The following is a 24624-nucleotide window of genomic DNA, read 5'->3' on the forward strand; positions in this document are numbered from 1 at the left end:
ACCAGTTTTATAATTGTTCATAAGATAAATGCCCTGTTTGGCATATTTCTGAAAGAGTATTGCCTCAGATTTCACAGGTCAGTTACTGGTAGAATAGTGAAAGCTGTAATTAAAATGGATTGGCAGAATGGGGATGGACAACCTAAATATCATAATTACTTTAAATTGTTTTTATTCTCAGACTAATAAACATATAGTCTGTGGAGTTAAAATAAATTGTATGCATACTTAAATTAACAACAATTAAAATAAAACTACGTGATTTAGTGCTACACCGGTCAATTTGACATTACATTAAGTAACAACTATATTCTTGTAGGACTATCTTCTAAGAACAGCTATATATGGCTTATAAATGGTTGGTGATACAGGCACATAAGAAAGAAGTATGTTTTCCTTTTATCTTTGTACCATGAAGACAGATTCCAAAACAAAGACTGCAGTTACGCAAATGTTACATCCAACTAGCTGCCTAGATTTCTTCTTTTCTCTCAAATTTATTTCTAATCAGTCAAAAAAGATCAAAAACATGAGTGTAAGTATTGAAGACAGAAACATAAATAGGGTGACCACACAAGCCCTGTTTCCTTACAAAACCAAGCTGAAAGTTATATCTTGGCTGGTGCTGACTTATATAAAAGTTATGGCCTACACAAAATAGTGTGGATCACAGTAATGCACAAATAAAGATTAAGAAAGGTAGTAAATTTAAGTAGAACCCATACAAAGTGATGAAAAATTAAATACTTGCAAGTGGTCAATGTGTCTAAGAATATTAAAAATATTTAGCTTGTATAAAGCACTGATCTTTATAATAGATATGGATACCAAAAATACATGGAAATAGCTAAACAAACTGCATGTAGCTGTCGTGGTTTAACCCCAGCCAGCAACTAAGCACCACGCAGCCGCTCACTCACTCCCCCACATCCAGTGGGATGGGGGAGAAAATCAGGAAAAGAAGTAAAACTCCTGGGTTGAGATAAGAACGATTTAATAGAACAGAAAAGAAGAGACTAATAATGATAATGATAACACTAATAAAATGACAACAGTAGTAATAAAAGGATTGAAATGTACAAATGATGCGCAGGGCAATTGCTCACCACCCGCCGACCGACACCCAGCCAGTCCCCGAGCAGCGATTCCCTGCCCCCCACTTCCCAGTTCCTAAGCTAGATGGGACGTCACATGGTATGGAATACACTGTTGGCCAGTTTGGGTCAGGTGCCCTGGCTGGGCATGAGAAGCTGAAAAATCCTTGACTGTAGTCTAAACACTACTGAGCAACAACTGAAAACATCAGTGTTATCAACATTCTTCACATACTGAACTCAAAACATAGCACTGTACCAGGTACTAGGAAGACAGTTAACTACATCCCAGCTGAAACCAGGACAGTAGCTTATTAAAGAATTTCACCTCAGCCTTTTTGCAAGATGTTTACAGTCATTACAATATTCAAAACCACTAATTATTTCAAGTAATTTGTGAATGTAGCTATGAAGATATTTCTGATTGTGTCAAGAGGTGCTGCTGGGTGAACAACAGTTTTCAAAATGGTTCATGTTTTTAAATATATATTAAGAACTGAGGCTTTTACAGCTTTGATAGCTTTAGAATAGTCTTTGTTTTTAGGGAAAAAAACCCACGATAATCTGACAAACACTGGGAGAAAAAGGATAATGCTGTGTTAGAAAATGTGGCAGTACACTTCCCCCCCACCGCATCCCACCAGCAGGAAACAAAACTTCTCCAGGCAGGGAGAAGGGGAAGGGAAAAAAAAACCCAACAAACTAAACCCTAGAGGCCACAGATTGAAATTTGAACTGGCCAGTCGAGACATGCCAGGTACACTGAGGTGACCTTCTTGGCCAATAGGGATTAAATGACCACAGATCAGATTCGACAGGGGTATAAATGGGGTCCCACCAGAGGACACATTGGAATCAGTCCTTCTGGGAGCAGTGGGTCTGCAGTCAAGGACTGCCCCTTGGGTCGGGGCACCGCCTGAGGTAACTCCTCGAGGGAAAGAGCCCTCATCTTTTACATGAGTGATATGCACATATTGAGTCATCACTTTTAAATCTCAAGGATTCTTAGGTCACCTGTGTAGTACTAATTCCCTTTACATCATGGAGCCTGTACTTCACTACTGTTAATGTATTTCTAACTAACTTTTTACTGAAGAATAAATCTGAGCTTTAACACCTGTTAGATTTGAGTGTGTGTGCATCCGTAACAGAGCATGTCAGCGTTACATTCTTTGAAAAAATCATTTTTTTCATTTTTAATCTTACAAACTCTTAAATAGCTATTCTGAAAACAAACACTGTCCTTGTGTCATCATCAGATTTCCTTCTTGTTTACTCTATAAAATTTACATATTTGATAGCTTAATTAGACAAGTAGCATATACTATATCTTATATCACAAAACCACATTTATTATTACTAAATTTTCAGTCAGAGAGCTAGAAGTATTTGTCTTAATTTTGATGGTTCAGTGTGTAATTTCATTTGCACTGATTAATTTATTTACTATGTATTGACAACCATGTAGAGGAAGGAGGTAAGTTGAAGACATCTCAAAGAGAGTGACTTTGCTTTGTACAAATGGTCAAATGTTTGTCCTAAACAGCAAAGCTAAACAGGATTTTTTGCTGTTATAATAATTTGGGGTTTACCTTTTTATAATGCTTTTTTAGCATTAGCTATACGTTATTCATTTGATTCATGTGCTGTAATTTTGGGGTTTGAGGTTTTTTTAAATCTTGCACACCAGTTGTCAAGTTAAAAGAGTTAAAAGCCATTTACAGGTATTCCAGACCTGAAATTGAGAATTCTAGATAACTAGCTTTTCAAAAACACCTTAAAGAGAAGGGATTAAATAAGAAAGGAAAAATGAAGAGGAAAGGGGACCCCTTGGTGTTGCCTTAGGCAATGCATCAGCTCAATGCTTTCGCAAACCCTCTGCCGCCTGTTACAGACGCTATACCCCACACCTGTCCCCTATGCCTTGCGGTCATTCTCACACTGATACACATTCCCACCCTGCCCCTCCTAAACCCTCTCTTCCCATGTTAAAATAAATAGACAAATCTGATTTATTCTTTTACAGGCAAGGACAGGAGACAGAATTCCTAACTTTACAACTTGTATACATGGTAAGAGATGACAAAATGCTCTCAAAGGACATGAAAGGGCCATGTAGGTCATAATATTCTCACCCAATCCAAAAGTTTGGCCTCACAAACCCCTTCCTTATGCAGGATGGCCCTGATCCTGCTGTGGGCACAGTGGCTGGACACCAAGAGGACAGGGACCCCAGCTTCATCCATGGGGAGGTCACCCCCATCAAGGTTAGAAACAGGATCCTATGGCCCAAGAAATGGGTGTGCCTCACAGTGCCAAGGGGGAAGGTATGTGAGTAACTGTTCCCTGAAGTAGGAGAGGAGGAACCTGAACTCTACCTCACCTCAGGGTACAAGGACAATCTTTGTATTAGCACACAAAGTTCTTCATATCCTGGAATATCTAATTTAGAAATGCTTCATATATTCAGAAACAGAACATATAGACAGACCTAAGCACATGGACACAAAGGAGTACCTGGACCACAGCAATACTTGCAGAAGTCGGATTAATATACCTTCCTAGGTACTGATCTCTCAGTACATTTGAGGCAACTTTTTGCTTGTCAGTTCTCCTGGTGGTTTTTCTACTCTATAGGGTGGCAGAGTGGCTGAGCTCTGACAGGCACCTCTGGAGACTACCTAGTCCAACCCCTTCTCAGAGCAGGCTTGGCCAGATCAGATTGCTCCAGATTGCATCCAGTCCAGTTTTGAGTTTCTCCAGGGATGGAGACACCACACTCTCCCTGGGCAACCTGTGGTGATGTTCAACCATACTCACATTAAAAATATCTTCTCTACATTCTTATACAGCTCCCTGAAGAATATTGTTGTTGGTTGGTTTTGTACTTTGAGGAAGAGTGTTTGACCTTGGGAATATAAAGAATGAAGTACTACTGAGATTATTCTCCATTGACCTGGATATATGAAGTTACTAACAAAGTTCAAAGCAGATGTATGATGGTACAAAGTCAAGACAATCTAAAGCTTCTCTTTGAAAATGAAAGGAAATACAGAGTTTTAGTACTTATTTGCCTAAAAAAGTTGGAGAAAAAATTAGGAAGGATTTTTCACTCAAAATAAAGGAAAGCAACATGGCTAGAACATAAGCTGACTGTAATGAAAACACTGCAGACATACTATCCAGCTAGAGGAACCCTTGATCAGACTTATAGATCTTTTGACAAATCTGGTTAAAATAGAGAAATTTTTCATAAATATAGGTCAGATTTTCAAAGGTAAAATGGCACCAAAAAATGAAGATAAGCACCTGTTTGGCTTTTCAGAAATACTTAGAGCAAAGTACTTAGTAGTTTGGAAAAATCCTATCTGGAATCTGCTCTATTCAAAAATCTGACCTTCATGGTGTGAAAAGTCACAGTAACCTCAGTGAGCCACAAGAGAAGAGTTCATTCAGGATGTGGTTTTTGATTATGTTGATGGACGAAGAGCACTTCGCAAGTTCCAGTGTCCTAGCGTGTCTCAGCCATCACTGGGATGGTAAATGGCTGGGCTACCACAAGTCCTGGTTTCTGCAGGAAGGAAATCCAGATATTCTCTAGCCCTAATGTAAGAAGGCAAAAGCCCAGGACTCCCTGAGAGTACACCACCCTGTCATGTTAGATAAATCCTGCACATAAACAGAGAGAAGTATCTAGAGAAGGATTCTATTACAAGGATCAAAGTACAAGGAAGATAACTAACTGAAAAGAGAAAATAGCACAATTTTTTTCTTAATTTGTATAATCTATTTGTATATGAAACTCTTTTGTAATCCTGTTGTTCAAGTTCTAAGATCATGTGAGTAACCTTGCTGTCACATCCCAATTTCTCAGGACAACGACTTGGGTTTGCCAATTCCCAGGTCAGGATTAAGGTGAGATGACACCAAGGATCCTGTAACTCACAAAACTCAACTTTTATTTGCTCACAACAAGAATTTTCATGAAACTATGTCAGTAAACTGTGTAACATGTGTGAACCATACAACGCCAAACATATACTACAAGTCTTGCCTATTTGGGAATCAGTTCAGGGAAGAAAAGGAGTCACAGGGTTCAGAGCGGACCCCCTTGCTTTCTAGACTGCCTCTCAGGGAAGAGCCTAGGGGTGGCTGGATCCACTCCCAGTCCCAGACTTAGTCAACAGTTTATGTCTAAAGATATGAAGTGTTGGGATTGCAGGAAAAAAGAGAGAGACAGAGAGAGACAGAGAGAGAAAAAAGAGAAGGATGTCACCAGCCCTGAGTCCAGCATTGGTCCCACCAGCCAAGGGGTCCAGTTCTGGAGGGTGTGCGAACATGTGAGGCTTCAGTTTGTGTCCTTTTTTCATCTCCTTGCCCCTCCTTTAGGCAGGCACTCAAACTCCTTAGGCTAATTAGGTCTCATGCACAGTTTGTACTTCCAGAACCTTTGGGAAATGGGTCAGTGGGCTTGGGGGTCGTTTGGGGAGTGACTTCTCCCTCTCTGCAGGCATGACCGTTGTTTGATCTTTGGCCACACATGATGAGCTGCCCTGCTCAGAGTGTCAGAACAGGGAACTGCGCACTCTCTGGCAAGTCCTGTGGTTTGTTGTTATGCAGGGTTGGTTGTTAGGCAGAGTTTGCCATTATGCAAAACTTGCCCCACCGTAATGTTTGAGACATTAACTCTTTTAGTCTTTCACACTTGCAGACCCTGAGTTAACATCTACATTGACCAACAGTAGTTACAGCAGTATGGGATAAGTATATGGTCTTGAAAATAGGTAAGTTATAAATTTTTATTTGGCTTTGTTTAATCTGTATTTGTTGTTAAACTTCCTCCCTGAAGCTGAAATAAATCCAGTTAGTATTTTAAGTAGATGCTGAAGCTCACACACCTAAAACTTATATAGACAAAATATTTTTTCCCCTTAAGGGATATGAGATCATAGGGTTGTTATTTGTTCTGTCCTCTGCATAAAGCAGCCTACTAGCAATTATTTTATGGTTCTCCAAGTCACTATCTGAAAAGAAGGTGGAGGTAGAAGTGTTCTGTTGATACACTACTGCAAAAAATGACTTAAGATGTTAGTGTTCTGCAGATTCACAATCTTTCTTCCTTTGAGATGTACTACTTTACGACTTGTGATAAGTTCTGTTAAGAATTTTTTTTTAAATCAAAAGCACTAAAGCAAATTTTAAAAGAAAATCAACAGCAGGGTAGGCAAAACTTTTCGCATTGCTTCAGCTGGATGATTTTTTTTAAGGTTGTATTGGGTTGCTCCTTATTCTTGCAATAATTAAATTTTAATGATACACAAAATGTTAAATGAAGTACTTTTTAAAACTTTAACCAGGTTCTGAAACCTTCAGTCCACCTACACCCAGATACATAGTTATATATACACACATATTTTTCGCAGATACCTGGCCTATTATTCCCATACCCAGGACAGATTGAAACAAAGCATGTATTTTTGTTTTGTTTCGTTTTGGTTTTTTTTAATTGGTATCTCCACAATTTTTCTTGTTGTCAAAAGATTAGTCTTTGAGGAACAAGGATCCACTTATAACTAAGAGTATTATCATTGGTTAAAAAAAAAAGAAAAACACAAAAAAACCCCCCACAAAAACTGCAACCCACGAAAATATATTTATTTACCTTTACTTGAGCTAGGTCAGTGAGAAAAGTACAATCTGAGATTATTTTGATCCTTTTCAACTGAGCTGTCCCTCCATTATTTTTATTTTTTTTTCTCTCATGTGTATTGTTTGTCTGTCATTTCTTCAAATGATCTCTAAAATGTTCCCATTCATAACAATTACAGAAGTTTCTGGCCTTACCTTCTTTACTGTTTTGTTCTTCAGTTACTTCAGACAAGTGGGTTTTGCAAAATAAGATAACAGTCCTAAAAATACACTTGTAGTTTTCCAGAGTGTTTGTAAAGACAGATATATTTTTCATCTGGAAGTGGGTGGGCAGAATTGAACAATTTACTCTCAAATTAAAACAAATAGCAACTCAAAGAGAATTTTTCTGTGTATTCAAACTATGGTAAAAATTGTTACAATTAAGTCATTAATTTGTAACAACATTAAAAATACATGCAAAATTAAGGATTATATTTTGATGTGCTATTTACTTGGGATTAATCTAAAGACCTTTTGGTAAGAATCTTGAATCAAAAATTGGTTGAAAGTACAAAGACAAGATGAGATTCTAATTATGAGTCATGCTGATTAGAAAGTAAAGCTACGCTGCCTGGAAAATAGGGTATCTTCAATACTGCAGTTGTGCAATCAAATTGGGACAGTGCCTGAAAGTAAGACTGATCAGCAGCTGCTTAATAGACTAATGAGGAGGACATCTGTACTCAGGAATAAACTGGAAAGGTTTACATGCACCTATATTATTACACAATAGCAATATGTATGCTAAAAAAATGCATGTATGAACGGATTATATGTTGCTGTGAACAGTGGACTTTAGGTGCATGCTTAGTAAATATTTGACCAATTAAGACAGGCATGGTAAAAGATAAAAACAAATAGAAAACTAATAATTTGTAAAGTGGACTTTTATTTTTTGGGCTTAGGTTGGTACACCCTGGAAGCATGTTTTATTACATGGACACCTCTCATGTGACACACTGCCTCATGAAAGAAATCTGTGTTTAGGCTTTTTTGGCTTATGAGCAATGAGTTATTCCTCTGTCTGGAAAAGGTGTGTTAGAAACACTTTGATGTAGCCAACTGGGTCTGTGCTGGCAACTCTATTCTGAACTGAAATTGTAGCCTGAGGTTGCTGTGGCAGTGAGAAGGACATGACTGCCTGTGGCAAAGCCAGCCCATACTTGGTGCACTTGCTATCACTGTATTTTACTTTTTATATTACTTATTCATCCAGCTCTCTTAAGACCTGCTTTGTCACTGGGGTGGGATGTTAGGGAGAAATAGCCACATCTTTTTCCTGTATACCCACTGCCTATGCTTTCTTAGGAAAGCTTTTGGTTTAAGGATAACACAGGCAGCTACAGAAACAGAATGCAAGGTTGCAAAAAAGTTTCTGAACAGATATTAATACTGTAAAACATCACAGAATTACTAATTAGTTTATTTAAAGGACTAGAAAATATTACCTTTAGTTTGTCTGTCCTTTGCCTTATCACACTTTAAGGCCTTCTCCACTAAGAGGAAACCCCATCGTGCATGAGGAAATAAATGACATTCCCTGATGCTTTGATCCAAGTTTTATAGAGATTAGAGTGGCCTGGGGATTGCTCTAACCTATGCCAGTCCCTAAGGAGCCAACTGTCATCTGTACATAGCTGGAGAAAAATACACAATTGTTTTTCCTTTTGATAAACAAGGAACTGCAAATTGTGGTGAAATATCATCCAGCTGCTCCTGTTCGCTTTTTGCCCGCACAAGAGATAGAAGTTTTTTTCTCTTTCTTTTTTAAAACTTGCACGTATATACATCCACACATATATATACCACAATTATATAAAAGAAATGGAACTGTTCAGTAGATTGATTGTCCATTATTCTTTGTACGCTTAATAACACTAACCACCACCAAAACCTGAAAGCTGGTGGCTTCAAATTAACACCAAATTACAATATCAAATAGAAGCAGACTCTCTTCAGGTATCTGACAGACAGTTCCAGAAAGATGAATTATATTTTCAAGAAGCATTGCGTGCAGAACAGCAATTATTAAAATCCTTATTATTTATACAGCATAGACAGTCAAATTATCTGACAAGCTGAAAAACTTCTGTCATATTCCTTTATATAAAACCTTCCAGAGCACTGAAATTTATTTCAGAATAACTTGGCAATTATGAATAATGGATTACAGTGGGCAAAATCTGATTTCCCAAATCAACATGATAAAGTCAGACCTTTCTTCATCAGTTGTAATAGGAAGTTTTCAGTTTCAAAACTTGTTTTCAAAATAGTAAAGGTTAATGAACTAGTAATGAAAATATGTCTTATTTGAAAGCTAGAGCAGTCATTTACCTATGTATTCTATCATAGGTTCAGAACTGCCATTTGTTATAAAATCACAAAAAAAACCCTTATTGGTCCTCCAAACTCAATATAATAAACCAAAACCCAAACAATTTGCCCCAAACTGATTGTTTACAATGTTGAGTAGTCTCAACCAAGAGCCCAGATATGCACTACAGCCACTTACACCTCTTCACATATTTGTATTGTATATTTTTAGTCCATATATTGTTTTGGGAATATGAGGGTCTACATAAAAGTAATTTCACACTAAAGCAATGACTAGAAGATGTAAGGAGCTGCTTAATAATCAGCCAAGTAAAGTAGACCCTCCCTATCTAATAAGTATTTGCATAATTAAGAAGAGGAAAAATCCTTATTGAAAAATAAATGTTAAACCATGATGTTCTTGGGAAAAGGAGGACTAGAATGGAAATATAAAACAGCGAAGGGGTAAATCAGCCTGGATTCATATGAAGACACACAAGGTCAAATGAACTCTAGGAAGGAAGTTTCTGCCAGGACAGGGATTGTCAAGTTCTTTTAGCAGGTACCCAAAACCTGCCATGGAAAATTATCCCATTACCGGGGAAGATAGAAACCTCCTCTGGAAGTTTCTGTTTATGGTATCTTTAGTAAATTTAATAAATATCTTTACAATAAATAAGTCTCTCTAATAAATATTAAGGAATACCTCAGTGGTAAAAATGACAACTTAAAAAAAACCCCAAACATCCAATAAAAACAAAATTCTAGTTGTATTCAGACGCCCTTCATTGATAGCCTGTCCTTAACATTAAAGTAGTATTTCAAGTCTATAAAAACATTAGTTAAAAAATAATTCCAAAATTTGGTTATCATGAATTAATTTAAATGCCCAACTAAAATAAACTAACAAAACCACCTTAGATTATTGCTGCTTATAAGATAGTTCTTCCTTATGCCAACCACAAACTGAGATTTCTAGCCTTCCATTTTAATTACAAGGACAGGACTGAAGTTATTTTTCACATGGCTTTTTGGAGTTAAAAGAGAACCATTGAATATTATACCACCTTGTGCAGGCTCCATATCTAGAACTTTATGTGCCTGAGGATTTGAAGAATTCTTACCTGGAAATAAAGACATGAAGAGACATATAACCCTGAAACAGATAGTGGCATGGTTCATTGAAAGAAAATAAAATTCTCCTAGGTAGATGGAGACTGTATGGCAACCTACATACTAGCAAATAAATTCTTTTCTATTTTTTTCCACTAGATAACTCACTACTTAGTTTATATATCTTAAATCAATAGGGGTCCTGAGACCGTTAGAGCACTGTTCCTCTCCTATATAATAGGTTTTCTGACTCTTTTGCTTTGTCAAAAACCAATGGACAGCTGGGCAGGCCATTGCCATTGACGACAGGATTACAGTGTCCCTGAGAGGCCATGTTTGTGCATGTGATAGGGATGACCATCTAGAGATGACTGATACCTCCAAACCTGCCACTCCAGCAACATGAACAGCAAATGCAGCTCTCAGATTTTCAAGGGGATTCTCTGACAAAGCATTTCTGCGTAATTTTTTGTTTCTGAGTCTTGGGTAACAATGCCCAGTGTTTATGCCAGGAGATGATGGGTTTTTGCTGTGTGGCTGACAAGCTCTGAGGTGGCTCTACAGCAGCTTTGGTCTTTTTAGAGGAGACATAGCACATTGTCACCCACCTGCTGGCATGTTGGAGCCAACAGCATTTCAGGGTTCTGGAGCTGGCTCACCTTAAAACTTTAAACGTGAAGAAGTTTACTGAAGAAATGTGTATTTCCATTATTGTTAACAATCTGGAGGGAATGAGCAGATGTCTCATGCATTCAGCATAGTCACTTGATCAGAAGCCTTAAAAGTTGTCAGGAGATCTTGCAGTAATAAACACTGACAAACTAGTACAAAGAATCCAGAACAGTAACAAAGGGCATACTTGTTTTGGAAGCTATGGCTATCAGTGGCTGCTTCTCAGGTGGGAAACAAGATAGCAATTTGCATATTTATAATTAAAGTAAATAATCTCACTTTAATTCAAATTTTTATTTCATAAAACAATTATCATTAGAGAAATAATTAGTTACTTTGGACAGTAGGCATTCTTTATTCATTTTTACTTTTTTCAAAGCACCATTTAGCATAATTAAAGATACTAGATGAAGAGAGCTGTCTGTCTCTCCATCAGCCCATCCAGCCCTTGTTTCTTTTACCACACTTTGTTTTATCAGCTTTCCAATAAGTTGTTTCTCTCCACCACAAAAATATATGTACATATTTACTGAAAATGTTTACTGGGACCTGGATTATTTTTTTTTTTTTTTTTTAAGTATGGAAAAATATAATTTTTTCTTCTACAAATGCAGAGGCTCAGTGGGTTGGTATGCCAATATATTACATTATACAAAGCAGATATGGTGAAATTATTAAGGAAATAGCACATGTTAAACTTCATGATAACGTTCCTTCATAGGATTGAAATAGAAAATGATATGCTAATTTTCTTTCCAAGTTATTTCATTATGTTCCATGCAGAAAAGAGAATTTCTTTTTTCAAACTTGCACAGAGGATCTTGATTCCTATATTATATTCATTTTGCTTCAGTGGCACAGAGGATCTTAATGCCTATATTATACTCATTTTGCTTCAATGAAAATCTTGATTAAGCTTTATGAGAAAATTGAAATTCAATACACATTTCCTTCCAACCATGCCCACCCATTGATAGAAACTATATTTAAAAGTTAAAGGTTCATCATCTGACCCAAATCTTCATCCTCTGTAAGAAAGACATCATATTGAAAACCACACAGTTATCCTGACCCATTTTCTAGGACTCACTTCCTTATTAGTACCACAGTATTTCTTAGCTAGAACTCAGTACATTGGACAAAATATTACAGTCCTATGTATTTGTGCATAACATTTTTTCGCACACAAATCTGTGGGTCAGTTATGAAGAGCATGCCAAGTACCTAAAATCTCAAAAGTTGTTTAACCCTGCAAGATCTTAGTGATCCTAAGTTTTAGGTCATGAAATCCTCTAAGTGTGTGAATATGTGCTAATGGGCATGACAAGCAGATCTCCTGCAGAAGAATAGGAGCCTTCCTCAGGTCAATATGGTAGTGAGATTCACTGCCTGCCTTCACATGGGCCTTACAGCCTGACTATTCCCACATCCAAGGGAACAGCAGTCCCAGAAGTAAGGTTCATGGCTGTGACTGTCAAACAAAGATTTAAGCCTACACTTTTACTCAACACTGATTTTGTGGGCAACCCAAAAAGTTTCACTTTGAGCAGTGAGCCAGAAAAGCTCCCTCCAGGACATGAAAGACCTCCCCAGCCCCTCCAACGAGCCCCAGTCTGTTCCCCAGCCACAGCAACACCGCTGCGTGACAGGGTTGCCAAAACATTAGCATCACTTTGAACCTAGCCTCTCCACGACCTTGGCCTTTCTCTTTTTATTTGACTAAATAATTTTGTCTTTGTTTACCTTGTGAAACTGCAAATGTGTTGGATGCAAAACAGAGAAGCCAGGGGAGGAGGAGGGAGGGCTCCTGGAACATGTACCACCAGCCCGTGGGAATTGCTGCCATAAGAGATGATAGGGATTGTGACTAAAGGCATTGAAAAAGGATTTGGCATTCACGTGTACATTGAGAACATAAATAAATACTTTAGATAGGATAAAAATGTAAATCCTCATACCTCAGAGCATAAGCCAGTCATTGCCACTTCTGTCAAAGGAAACTGCCTATGCAAGAAAATCCGCCAACAGCCAGGTAGGCAGTTTGCTGTGCCTTCCTCCAGAGGATCTGTCACTGTCAGGCTCATGCCACCATGCCAGACGCAGCACTGATCTGATCCAGAGAGGCAATTTCTTCGTTTTGATGTTCCCTCTATTTAGACATAATAAGGTCTCTGATCCTGTTTGGTAAAATCACTCTTTTGTTAAATTTAAGTAAGCGTTCATTAAACTGTATTACAGTATTACTCTAATGTTGCCTAAATCTGCTTGTACCCAAATTTATATTTAGGCCCCTAGAGATGCTTGGCTGATTACACATTCTGTTGAGACACAACCTTTGTCGCCTTTTTTCTGCACGACAGTGTTTTAGCATTGCTAACAAGCCAAAAACTCTAGCTCTTCAATCCTTCATTTACTTGCAGAAATTGCATGACAGCACTTCCAGCTCAGAGAGGGGACTGCACCAGCTCCAGAATCCCTGGCGTTGTACAACTCTGTCTCCGGGAACAGCCGCACAGGCACCTCACAGTCGCCTTGCCCGAGGTCCAAGAAGAGCATGGGGCTTGGTAAACCTGCAAGCATGGCATCAGATTATTACAGAAGTAATAAGGCTTCAGAAATTATAATGAATCAGATTCTCAGCTGCTGGAAATTGTTATCCATCTAACTACACAGCTTAAAGCAGTGGAGGATTGGCTTTCACTCCTGTCTAGCCCTTCTAAGTTTACATTGTGCATAAACTGGACTATTGTGATTGTTCATGGAGGAAGTTCAGTTCTTACTATCCAGCTACTAAAGTCTATAAACTTTTTTTTATTTTCTCTTTGTATTGCAATAAAACATCAAATCTTCAGTTAGAGATTAGAGTTCTTTTATGCTGTGCACTGTGCATACATGCACACGCATGCACGCACAGAGACACACAAACAATGTGTGCATACACATATAGCAAAAATTCTTAACTAATTAATTTTTCAAATTGGGACCAAAAAAACATTTGATAAACTGAACACTCATTTGTGATACACTTGCAGAAAAGTTCCCTCAGCCATTTCTGGAAAAACACATCCAGACAACCAGGTGCATACAAATATATCACTGCCAAATCTTACACTTTGATGTGAATTATATAGCCCTATTTTCTACTTAGCTAGGAAAAGTAGACCTTGAAAACTACTTCATGCAGAATGCCTTTGTCACTGGAGGAGCTCATCAAAGAAATCATTTATTCCTATATTTGCTTCTAGTGCCTGTCACATTTTCAGTACCTGTCAGTAGTCTTAACGTCCATGAGCAAATATTTAAACTTTTTTTTTTCTTTTAAAAAGGAGTAGATGAAGGTGAAAGTGCTCTGCTTTATAATCATATAGGTTAAATATTTATTAGGTAAATATTTAAATATTTCCACCCCAAGAATAGCAATCTGGGAGCATGATATTTCAATCAGCTATTTTAAGCAACTAGAGCATTAAACTAATTTACAAATATCCTCATAACAGATGACACTAATATTCTCATATTAGACGTTTAGGCTAACAAACTGGAAATGAAACTCTTAACAAAACAGTTGTATTAACCTTTACTGGCTACGTACTTATCTGCTATTTTTATCTGTCCTGCAAAGAATGAAACAGCAGTATCAATCTATTTTTAAAATAGTGTTACGTGGAAAGGGAGAAAAGCAAACCTTAGCTGAGTTAAACAATTGAAACAATGTAAGGAAACAATAAAATATTTGTCTCAACTATAATATAGAATAAACTCATTGTCAGTAAACAACATTAAAGTTTCATACAGCTATGGTGCTTAGGTACTTACAGAGTAAAAGTTCTTGTTATATCTAGGCATTAAAGACTTCCAAAAACCTCAGCAAGGAAGAGTTTTCATGTGAATTGAAAGAGGTTGCCTTCAATATTTGACAGCCATATTAGTTTGCAAGTAAGAGGTGGCATTTGGTTACCTAAACGCTAATGCGTTAAGGTTATTTGAGATGCTTTAGTGCGATTAGCCTGGTCTTTAGATGACATTCCAGAAAGACAAGGGTCTCTCTTGGGCCATCTTTTATCATACAGTCCTGTGTGTCTCAGACCTTGCTGGGTTGGCAGCTGAGTTCCACCCACAGGTCAGTGTAGTAAACTCCTGAGACTTTTTAATATTTTTGTACTACCTTCATGTACTTACATACTTTACATGTCAGTAAACAAGGACTAGTAAATAAATAAAACCAATATACAGTTAAACAAATAAACTCTGTCCACTGTGATCAATGAAGTTGAACATGGCTGATGTAGTTTGTCTGTATTTTATATCATGGCCAGAGTTCCCTTGTACAAAGAGATGGTAGGTGGTATGAAGTACTTTAACATCCCTGGGACTAAGCTCTTCAGCTGTTTTTCCACTGGGCCTCTTCTGCCTTTGAGGATTTCAAAGAAGAACCTGTGATACATTTAAATCAAGAGGTGATGAATCTGTTCCTTAGATATCTCCTGGAAAGATTTGTGGAGGTAATAAAAATAAAGGAAACTGCAATATTATTGGATGTGGAGCTGTTAACAGAACTAACTGTCCGGGGGCCAAAAGAACACATTCAGGCTGGGTTTTTAAGCCCAGAGAAATTACTGTAGCTGCTAGGCTGTGGAGAAATCACCCACTGACAGCACTGTAATTTCTCTTTAATGGTCAGAAGTTTCTTTGAAAATTCAGTAAACTGTGAATTAAATATATGTCAGTTTTTCTGTTGAGGAGGCTTTAGTCAATTACACAGTGTTAAATTCTGCTACAGACATAAGGCTTTCTAGGACCTAGGCACTGCAGTGTTTTGTTAAATAGACTTTAAACTATAGAATTACATAAGTTTATGGAATAAATTTTCAAATGGCCAAGTAAGAAGGGAAGCTGATGTTTTCAGGTTGGCCATTTCAGCTAACAAACTCTAAGGACATTTGAGAATCAGAGGAGTTGTCACTGTGTTAACCTGCTACGTGTTATCTGTTCCCATAAAGGAGACTGCAGCACACTATCTGCTTAGTGCCAGGCAATCTGGGTAAATGGTATAGACAGTAGTCTTGTATCCTTGGTCTCCACTGGCTTCAGCTGGGTATATTCACATGTGTGAGGAAAAGAAAAAAAAAAAAGAAAAAAAGAGGTTGAACACAGCAGGGTCTTTCTGTTTGCCCTTTTATCCTATATATGTGTCCTCAGTGTGATCCCTAAAACTGCATACTATCTGGGGGGCAAGTGACATAAGGTTATTTTTCTATTTCACATCAAGGATAAAAAGGCACACAACAATAATATTGGTGAAAATTGACATAATCCATTACTGAACAGTAACTTGTGGGACAAGTAACTGTGATAAGTTTATAATACTCTATTGTTTAAAAGATGTCTGCAATGATCTGTCTTTTAAGGAAACTATTAAAATCTTTTTATGTTACACTTATTTCCTGCAGTAATATTGTTACCAAAGTTCAGATCTCAATTTTGAAGCATACACACGAGAGTTCAAAACTTCCAAGCTACATTTATTTCCTACTGCCTGCAGAACTCATTGGCATGTCTGCTTATGAATAGTTTATACAAACATATTTTCAGACACATAGTGTATTTTCCAATGAAGCTGACTTACAGTTTTTCATTACAGAGCCTTCAGGGTGTTTTCTTCATTTACAGACTTTCTTTTTCTGCTATTATATTTGTGGGGGGAGCTTTGGGACATCATGTTAAATTGGAAAAAAAAAAATGCTTGGAGAAGTCAAGGTAGTTAGAGGAGGGGTAATTTAGGAATTCTAGTTAGTGACTTGTGAAAGCCTTTACTTCTGACACTACCAAAACCAAATCAGGCGTAAAGTCATTAGATTTAGGAGACCTAGGTTGCAATGCAGCTAATGGCAGGGAGCATGATCCTGGTGCACCTTTCTTTCCTAATCTTGGCTTTCTTCTCTAAATTACAAGAACTGTCAGCAGTGATAGTACCTCAGGCAAGGAGGCAACAACCGCATTTCTGTATTCTCTGACCAGACTGCTGTCCTGGCTCTGGTGGCAGTGCTGATGGTGAGAGCCCACCACCACTGGACCCTTTTCTCTTCTGGATCCTCCTTTTCAGTTTACTGCTACCTCGGGCTCAAATCTTTTAATTATGAGCAGACTAGCAAATCAATAATTAAATGAATGACTGGAATGCCACTGAAAGAAGATTTTACTAAGGAGAGAAATCCCCTTTATCTGTGTTTTTTTAAGATTCCAGAGATGTATTTTGAATTTTCTAGGGACACACTATGTAATTCAGATCCAAAAGCAGGTGTGAATAGGTAAGACCTCTGCATTTGCATTAAATTAGGCTTGAACCATAAGAAAAGGGCCATTTGCAAAACAGATCACCAGAATTAAGACAGCTCTGGAAAAAAGTATAAGTAATGTGCTCTCGCTATATATGTATTTAGGTCTGTGCTTAAGGCTAGGGAGCTCCTCAAAAGCTTTGCCTCTCCCTTATCTTCTAGGTGGTAGACAGTAATAAGGGCTTGCCATATGTTTATTTGTAATTTTAGATAACTGCCAAGTAAATCACAGGATTATTTTTTTTTTAACTTTGTCGTGGTTTAACCCCAGCCAGCAGCTAAGCACCACGCAGCCACTCACTCACTCCCCTCCACCCAGTGGGTTGGGGGAGAAAATCAGGAAAAGAAGTAAAACTCATATGAGTTGAGATAAGAAAGGTTTCATAGAACAGAAAAGAAGAAACTAAAAATGATAATGATAACACTAATAAAATGACAACAGCAATAATAAAAGGATTGGAACGTACAAATGATGCACAGTGCAATTGCTCACCACCAACACCCAGCCAGTCCCCGAGCGGTGATTCCCTGCCCCCCCTTCCCAGTTCCTATACTAGATGGGACATCCCATGGTATGGAATACCCCGTTGGCCAGTTTGGGTCAGGTGCCCTGGTTGTGTCCTGTGCCAACTTCTTGTGCCCCTCCAGCTGGGCATGAGAAGCTGAAAAATCCTTGACTTTAGACTAAACACTACTGAGCAACAACTGAAAACATCATTGTTATCAACATTCTTCTCATACTGAACTCAAAACATAGCACTGTACCAGCTACTAGGAAGACAGTTAACTCTATCCCAGCTGAAACCAGGACAAAGGTTTAAGTACAGACATGACATTTCAGTCAGTGAAACAGTTTCATATCATTGTAGGTGAAGTTCTTAACAAGAAACAGTTCAGCATTTGAATATGCTAGACTGCACCACATTGTGAAAGTTGCTTAAGAGCTGTCAGTGTTACAGATATGGGTGTAGATTATTAGAACTAGATGTCATGTATAAAAGCAGGAGCAAACTGATAATCAGTAAATCTGCAGGAATGAAAAAATATGGAATTAACCTAGTAGAAAAATAGATTAGGAGAAACTGTATATCCTTGTCGAGAATGTTCTTTTTTTGTATACCTGTAGGGACAAAGTTTTACATTATAAATTCAAAGTACATTCATATTTAGCATTGCATTTGCAACTTATTGAGAGTGAAGTTTGAATCTAGACAGACATGAACAGTGAATGCTTTTTTAAAATTGATTAGATTAGCCTGAAACAGAACCTCTTCTGTAACCAGATATCTTAGCTGGGCCCAATCCTTTTTCATCTTTTATAAAGGTAACGAAAGGTTTATCAAGTGTTAGACTAGTATTCTTTTAAACAACTTGAATATTTTTGTGAATGTCTAAGACCATAGTGTATATTTTTCAAGGGAAATCATACACCAGGTCTTTGCACAAAGGAAATGAAAAGATTCAAACACATTTCCATTTTTTATAACAATTTGTAACAGCTATTGAATAATATGTTTATGATTTAAGCAAATAGTCTACTCAATCCCAGGAGACAGGGCCTTAAATTTTGGATGTCATTTACATACAGGGCTGCAGGAATCCATTTGACTCTGCATATTTTCCTGCAGTATGAAATGTTACATTTTCTTCTGATAATGGCAATAGAAATAATTGCTTGGTGCTTTAAGCAAAATAACGTAATACTATATACTACAATACCATAATATATTACACTGTAATATATAACTTATATAGTATTATAACATCACACCATTTACTATATAATATATAGTAGATAATACAGTATTTAAATACATAGTATTATGTTGCATACTGAAAACTACTGTCAAGTATCTGAGGAAGGTTAGGGAAGAAGAAATGACAAAATCCAGTAATGCTGATTGCCCTATCTACCTTGGATTACTTTCTGCTGCTCAGAGCTATTTTGTCCTATGTATCTCAATTTATTTACAAGATAATTGAATGAACTAACCTTGGCCACTGATAGGTTCTTCTTAGTTTACCCCAGAAAACACCTCACCTCTGGGAATGGAACAGGAAGCATTTGCTGATGGGAGGGATTGGGTACCAAGGTGCATTTAATTCTTATTCCTATGAAGTTTTATTTACCGCCTCAGACTCACATTTTCTTCTCCATTTTATCTTTCTCTCTCCCTCCTTCCTGAGTGCACCATAGAGATGTTTTTTGGAAAGGGGCAGCAAATAATAAACAAAAACATATTCTTTCCAGTTCACATTTAAGTCACTAAATCCTCACTGACAAGAAGAAAAATTGATTGACCTTTGGCTACTAGTTCTCACTTAATATTTTACAATATCTCCTCTTCCAAGTAACATTCTTCTATAGACAAATGTGCTTTACGTATTCTCAGATTCTCAGCTGCCAAATAAATAGAAGGACTTTTAAATGTATTTTCTAGGTGACTTTGACTCCTTGTTTAAAATGAATTCTGGATTTCTTTCTTTTTTTTTCACCAAAGACTGAGATGAGCCTTGTAATGTTTCTGGAGTGTAGAGACAAGGAATAGGGACTTTGCTGCTGGCAAGTGCCATTTGTTTACTATTAAGGTTAGCTGAGAAAGATATTTTCAGTATTAGTATCTCTCCTTAAGGTATAAAGTATCATAATGTTTTTTCTTCTGACCCATGACAGCACAGCAGGATATTTTTTATTTGTTTTTCCTACTGCCTAAGAGTTTGTAAACTATACACTGCACAACTGGAAATAAGCTAGTATCTGCTTAATTTTGACCAAAATACTTATTATTACATATTTGCAACTACCACTGTGTGTGTAATGTGAACTTTGACTCAGCATTAACATATATTATCCCCACCCCTGGCATCCTTTATTAATGGTGGTTTGTTTTTTTCCCGAGTAGCTGTAGAAAGTCCAGAGGCGGGGAAGCATTACTGACTTGCAGACACATCTTCACAGCTGCTTGCATTCTCTACTTATTCTCTGTCACAGGTTTTATTCTGAAGTCCATTAACCTTAGTCTGTGTGTAGGTTTATTTATTTGTAGCATCACACAACAAATCCATTCTTACTTGGCTAGACCAAAATCTCAGACCTTCTCTCCAAAATTCACATCAGTGATGAAGTTTGCAAGTCCTGCTTTATTTTTTAAACATTGTCTTTCAACATAATGAAGGATGAGCTTTCAAAGTCCCCCAGATTTTGCAAGTAAAACAGGAGAAAATTACTAGAAGAGATAATTTTTAGACAGCTATGCTGCATGTAAGATTAAAAGACAAACCTCCACTAGGAAGCAGCTGCGTTCAAAAGCCTAGCTTTATTTTTAGATTGTTTTTTCCTTCCTGCAGGCAGCCCTGTGACCTCTGTTCTTACTTCCAAGGTCTGCTCTGGGGCAGTGAATAACACTTCTGATAACAGGAAAAAGGTTCTGACTGCAAGCAAGTGAAGCAGTCAGCTGAATGGGTACCTTGATCATCTCCCTCTTGCCTTGTACCATGACATGCTACTTTAGCTTTTGCTGCTGTATATCTGAAAACTGGGAAACAGTACCAAGAAAAACACATTTTTGGGTTGAGAATACTGGCAGCACATGCTGCACTGCTACCAACAGAATCTCTACAGGCTATACTGCCATAGCTTTGCTATGTGTGTTTTCTAGCTCTTCCTACAATAAGGCAATATGAAATGGAAAGGGAATATTATAGTCATGCCACTACAATATTTTTGTTTATATGTTTATGCACTACAATGGCATTTGTTGGTGCTACTTCACAAAACAATCACTTTCTGTTTTTACATGTGGTTTTTTTCTAACCTAACCTCACAAGGTGTTTTTCACAGTTTCATTCTGTTTAAGATACAGTGAATCCTAATGGTATTAAGAAACTTGAAATTCCATTAGAACTCACACTGAGCGCTGCAGGGAAAGAATGCATTTTTCAAAATAAAGCTCTCTTTTTTGTGGGGTGTGAGGCAAGGATGGATTTTTTTTTTAGTGATGGAAAGTTACAAAATTGTCATTCCTGCTCTAACCACAAAATAATTTTAAGTGAGGAAACATAAAACATTTTGCCTTTGATGTAGTGCAAGTGAGGCAAAAGAAAAGCACAGAAGGGGCAAGAAAACAAGACACTATAGGACTCAAACTGTTTTACTTAATATATATATATATTTATAATATATATATAAAATTGAAATGACTGTGTATTGCTGAGGTCTTGAAGAAACTTTGACAATTAAATCCTAAAAAGAGACAGTTTTATGTTTTGTGTCATTTGCAAGTTTTTCTTAAAGTTGTGAACTTTTAACCTGCTTTAGAAAGCCCTAGAAGGCTCTTACATTTTTGTTCCAATCTCTGTCTCTGATGTTAGTACTGCTGGTTCTTACAATCTCTTGTACTAACTATTCCTTAAAAATCCTCAAAATCAATTCTTTGCCTGTCTCTGCTCTGCACTGATTCAGTTCTAATACAGCAACAAAGAAATATGCTTTCATAATTTCTGGTGGAGCACAGATTATCCTGTATGTGTACCTGCATGCCCACTAAAAACTGTTTCACTTTTTAAAGCCACAGCTCTAATGTGGGGAAGGGCGATACCCAGCTCCAATGGCCCAATGAAGAATGGCAGCAGACACCTGACCACCTCTTCCTCTTTTCTACCCATCATATCAGTGGCATGCTTCCACAGGAGTACATTTTCTTCAGTTAGGTACGTACAGGCACTGAGCAAGGCCTCAGATCCCAGAAAAGAGGTTCTTCCAGACTGCATCCTCCTTCTCAGTGCTATAGCTGTGGTAAGTGTCACTAAAACTGCTTCAGTAATTTGATTCCAAGGAATTCTTTTAGCTGGTGGATGCATAGACTCCTGACAACTTCATTTTCATGCATAAAGATTTTCACATTACAAAAATCTTAGTCTAAACCCCTTTATGTATGTACTTCTTAGAGGCTGATAAATTGTAATTTTTAGTCAAACCAATGGTGCAACTTTTTTTGTCAAAGTATAGGAATTTTTTGTGTTCATATTCTAGACTACTTTATGCCTGCAGTTACCTCTTCATTTATACTTATGAATGAAACATTATATACAGATGTAGAAAATTAAATTAAAAGAAATGTTTAACCTTAACACAAATAGGCAGGAATAGATACACATATACACATTTTAGAAGGAGGGAAGCAGCAATTTTTTAAGAGTCTCCTTGCTTATTGGTCAGACCATTAAAGTATAACAATTTTAGGCATTAAAGTATATAAAGTGACTTTGTAACAAGTCTAGGCATTAGGATATATATTTTGTTCTTTTTCTCATGCGTTTCCTTTTCTGTGTGTCATTATCATTTCTTAAGTGGTTTATTTAGAAAAGAACTTCACTTTTTAAAATAATGATGTCTATTTTATGAAATTTACAAGTTTAAATACACCCAGATAATATTTGTAGGTACTTCAAGTGAAACTTTATACCCAATGAAAATGTGCATTCACTTTTTCTGAAGTTGAAGGTACTTTGTTAACTAAATCATACTTGGGCTTGCTTACTGTCAAGTGATTTCACTTAAGTTAATAAAATGTTTACATATTTTACATAAAATTGTGAAAAAAAAACAGAGGTTATTTAACTTTTTTTCATTGCTAGCTTTGTGCATATGATAACCCTCTGAATGCCATCAGTTTAACTTCTTTTATTTTTGTTGGTTTAGAACTGAATAACATTTTAGAGAACATAATAAACTGATGGAGAGATGTGAGGAAAAAATCATTAGCTTTGTCAAGAGAAAAAAGGACAAGTACCTAAAAAGCATTTTTAATTTTATTTTAAATTTTCCTCATTTCAGGCTGTGTATTTCCTTTAAAACATGCTTAGTTTATAGGAAACAGAAACCTTACAGTCCATTTGAAACACAGTGTATAGACAGGAAGCTGCAAAGAGACAGTAACAAATGACAGTCTCATAGACTGAGTCAAATTATTGTAGTCATCTATACATGATCTGTAAGTTGAACTTTCATTTTTTTTACCAGCATATTAAGAGGATGCCATCTAACATTGATTGAAATCATGGTTAATGGAAACTTTACCTCTTTTACCTACAAAAGGGAAAAATTATGATCTTTATTAAGCTTCCATACTTACTGGAATATAACATGGAAGAATGTATTTTATTTTGTAGCGACTATCTTGCATTTTTCTTTGGTGAAATAATTATTAATCTGATAGACATGTGGAAGTCTTTTCCAAAGTTAAAAAGATTTTTGTGTAAACTCAAGGATTAAATGTGTAGAGATGCTTTATGTAATTCTGTAAATGCTAGGTTTCTACTAAGGCTTAACAATTCCACGTGAGCAAATAATTCTGAAATCAGTCTAAGAATAATTATGCAGATCAAAAATAATAAATTTAAATAATTTAAAGGAGTAACCACTAAAAACGCAAGACAAATATGTGAGACAATAAAAATGTGTTAGATCTCAAATAGAAATACTTGTCAATTTATTAAATATCTGTTACTTCCATCAGCCTTGCACTACTGTAAATACCTCTTGTGTTTTCAGTGTTCTTATTAATATATTCACCACTCTGTAAGGAAAGTAGCCATGCGAATCTGTTCTAGCCTTCCTTCTCTTTCCCTGAATGTGCAGATGGCCAGAATAACTTTTCAAATAAAAAGGCCAGGTGCTGACTGCTTGAGCACTGGCATCCGGAGCGTGTTTTGCTTTGCTTAGGGTGACGCTGATTAAGATGTTCATTAGCCTTCACCAGGGCTTTTATTCAGGGAGCACTTCTGAAGATCATCACCAGCAGGTCTCAGACCATGCCCACAGGCAAGATCAGCTCCCCAGGGCAACAACTGCTTGTGAACTATGTTAGGAAAAGAAAACTACTATTATAGAATGTAGGAGAGCTAACCCAGCAGTGTTGTATTTGGAAATGTAAACTTTTTACTCATCAAATAAATTATCCAGAATGCTTTGGTTAACAGATCCTCTTTTATGTAACATAGAAACTCACATGCACTTCAGAGATAATTATTTTGACATTTTTCTTTTAAACAATCACTTTTAGAAATATGTATCTAAAAATACATCCACAGAGCAAAACAAGATCTGTGGCCTGCATTAAAAAATTGGGAACAACTGATATTATTGTGCTAACAACTACAGTTTTGTCATTGACACCTTCTTGATGGCTTTAATCTCTCATTCACATAGAAGGCCAAGCATAAAAATTTTATATCCCAGAATCATTATTCCAGTGTATTTCAGGGGAACAAATCCTGAATTACAAGGGAAACACTGGAGTAAGTTCCCAAGGTACATACATGAGTTAGCCCTCGACCTCCAAATATTAAATGGCATAGCCTGATGACAGTGGGCACCAGCTTGTAATTATTCCATATAACGTTTT

The sequence above is a fragment of the Haliaeetus albicilla genome, chromosome Z (genome assembly GCF_947461875.1).
Source record: "Haliaeetus albicilla chromosome Z, bHalAlb1.1, whole genome shotgun sequence".
NCBI lineage: Eukaryota > Metazoa > Chordata > Aves > Accipitriformes > Accipitridae > Haliaeetus > Haliaeetus albicilla.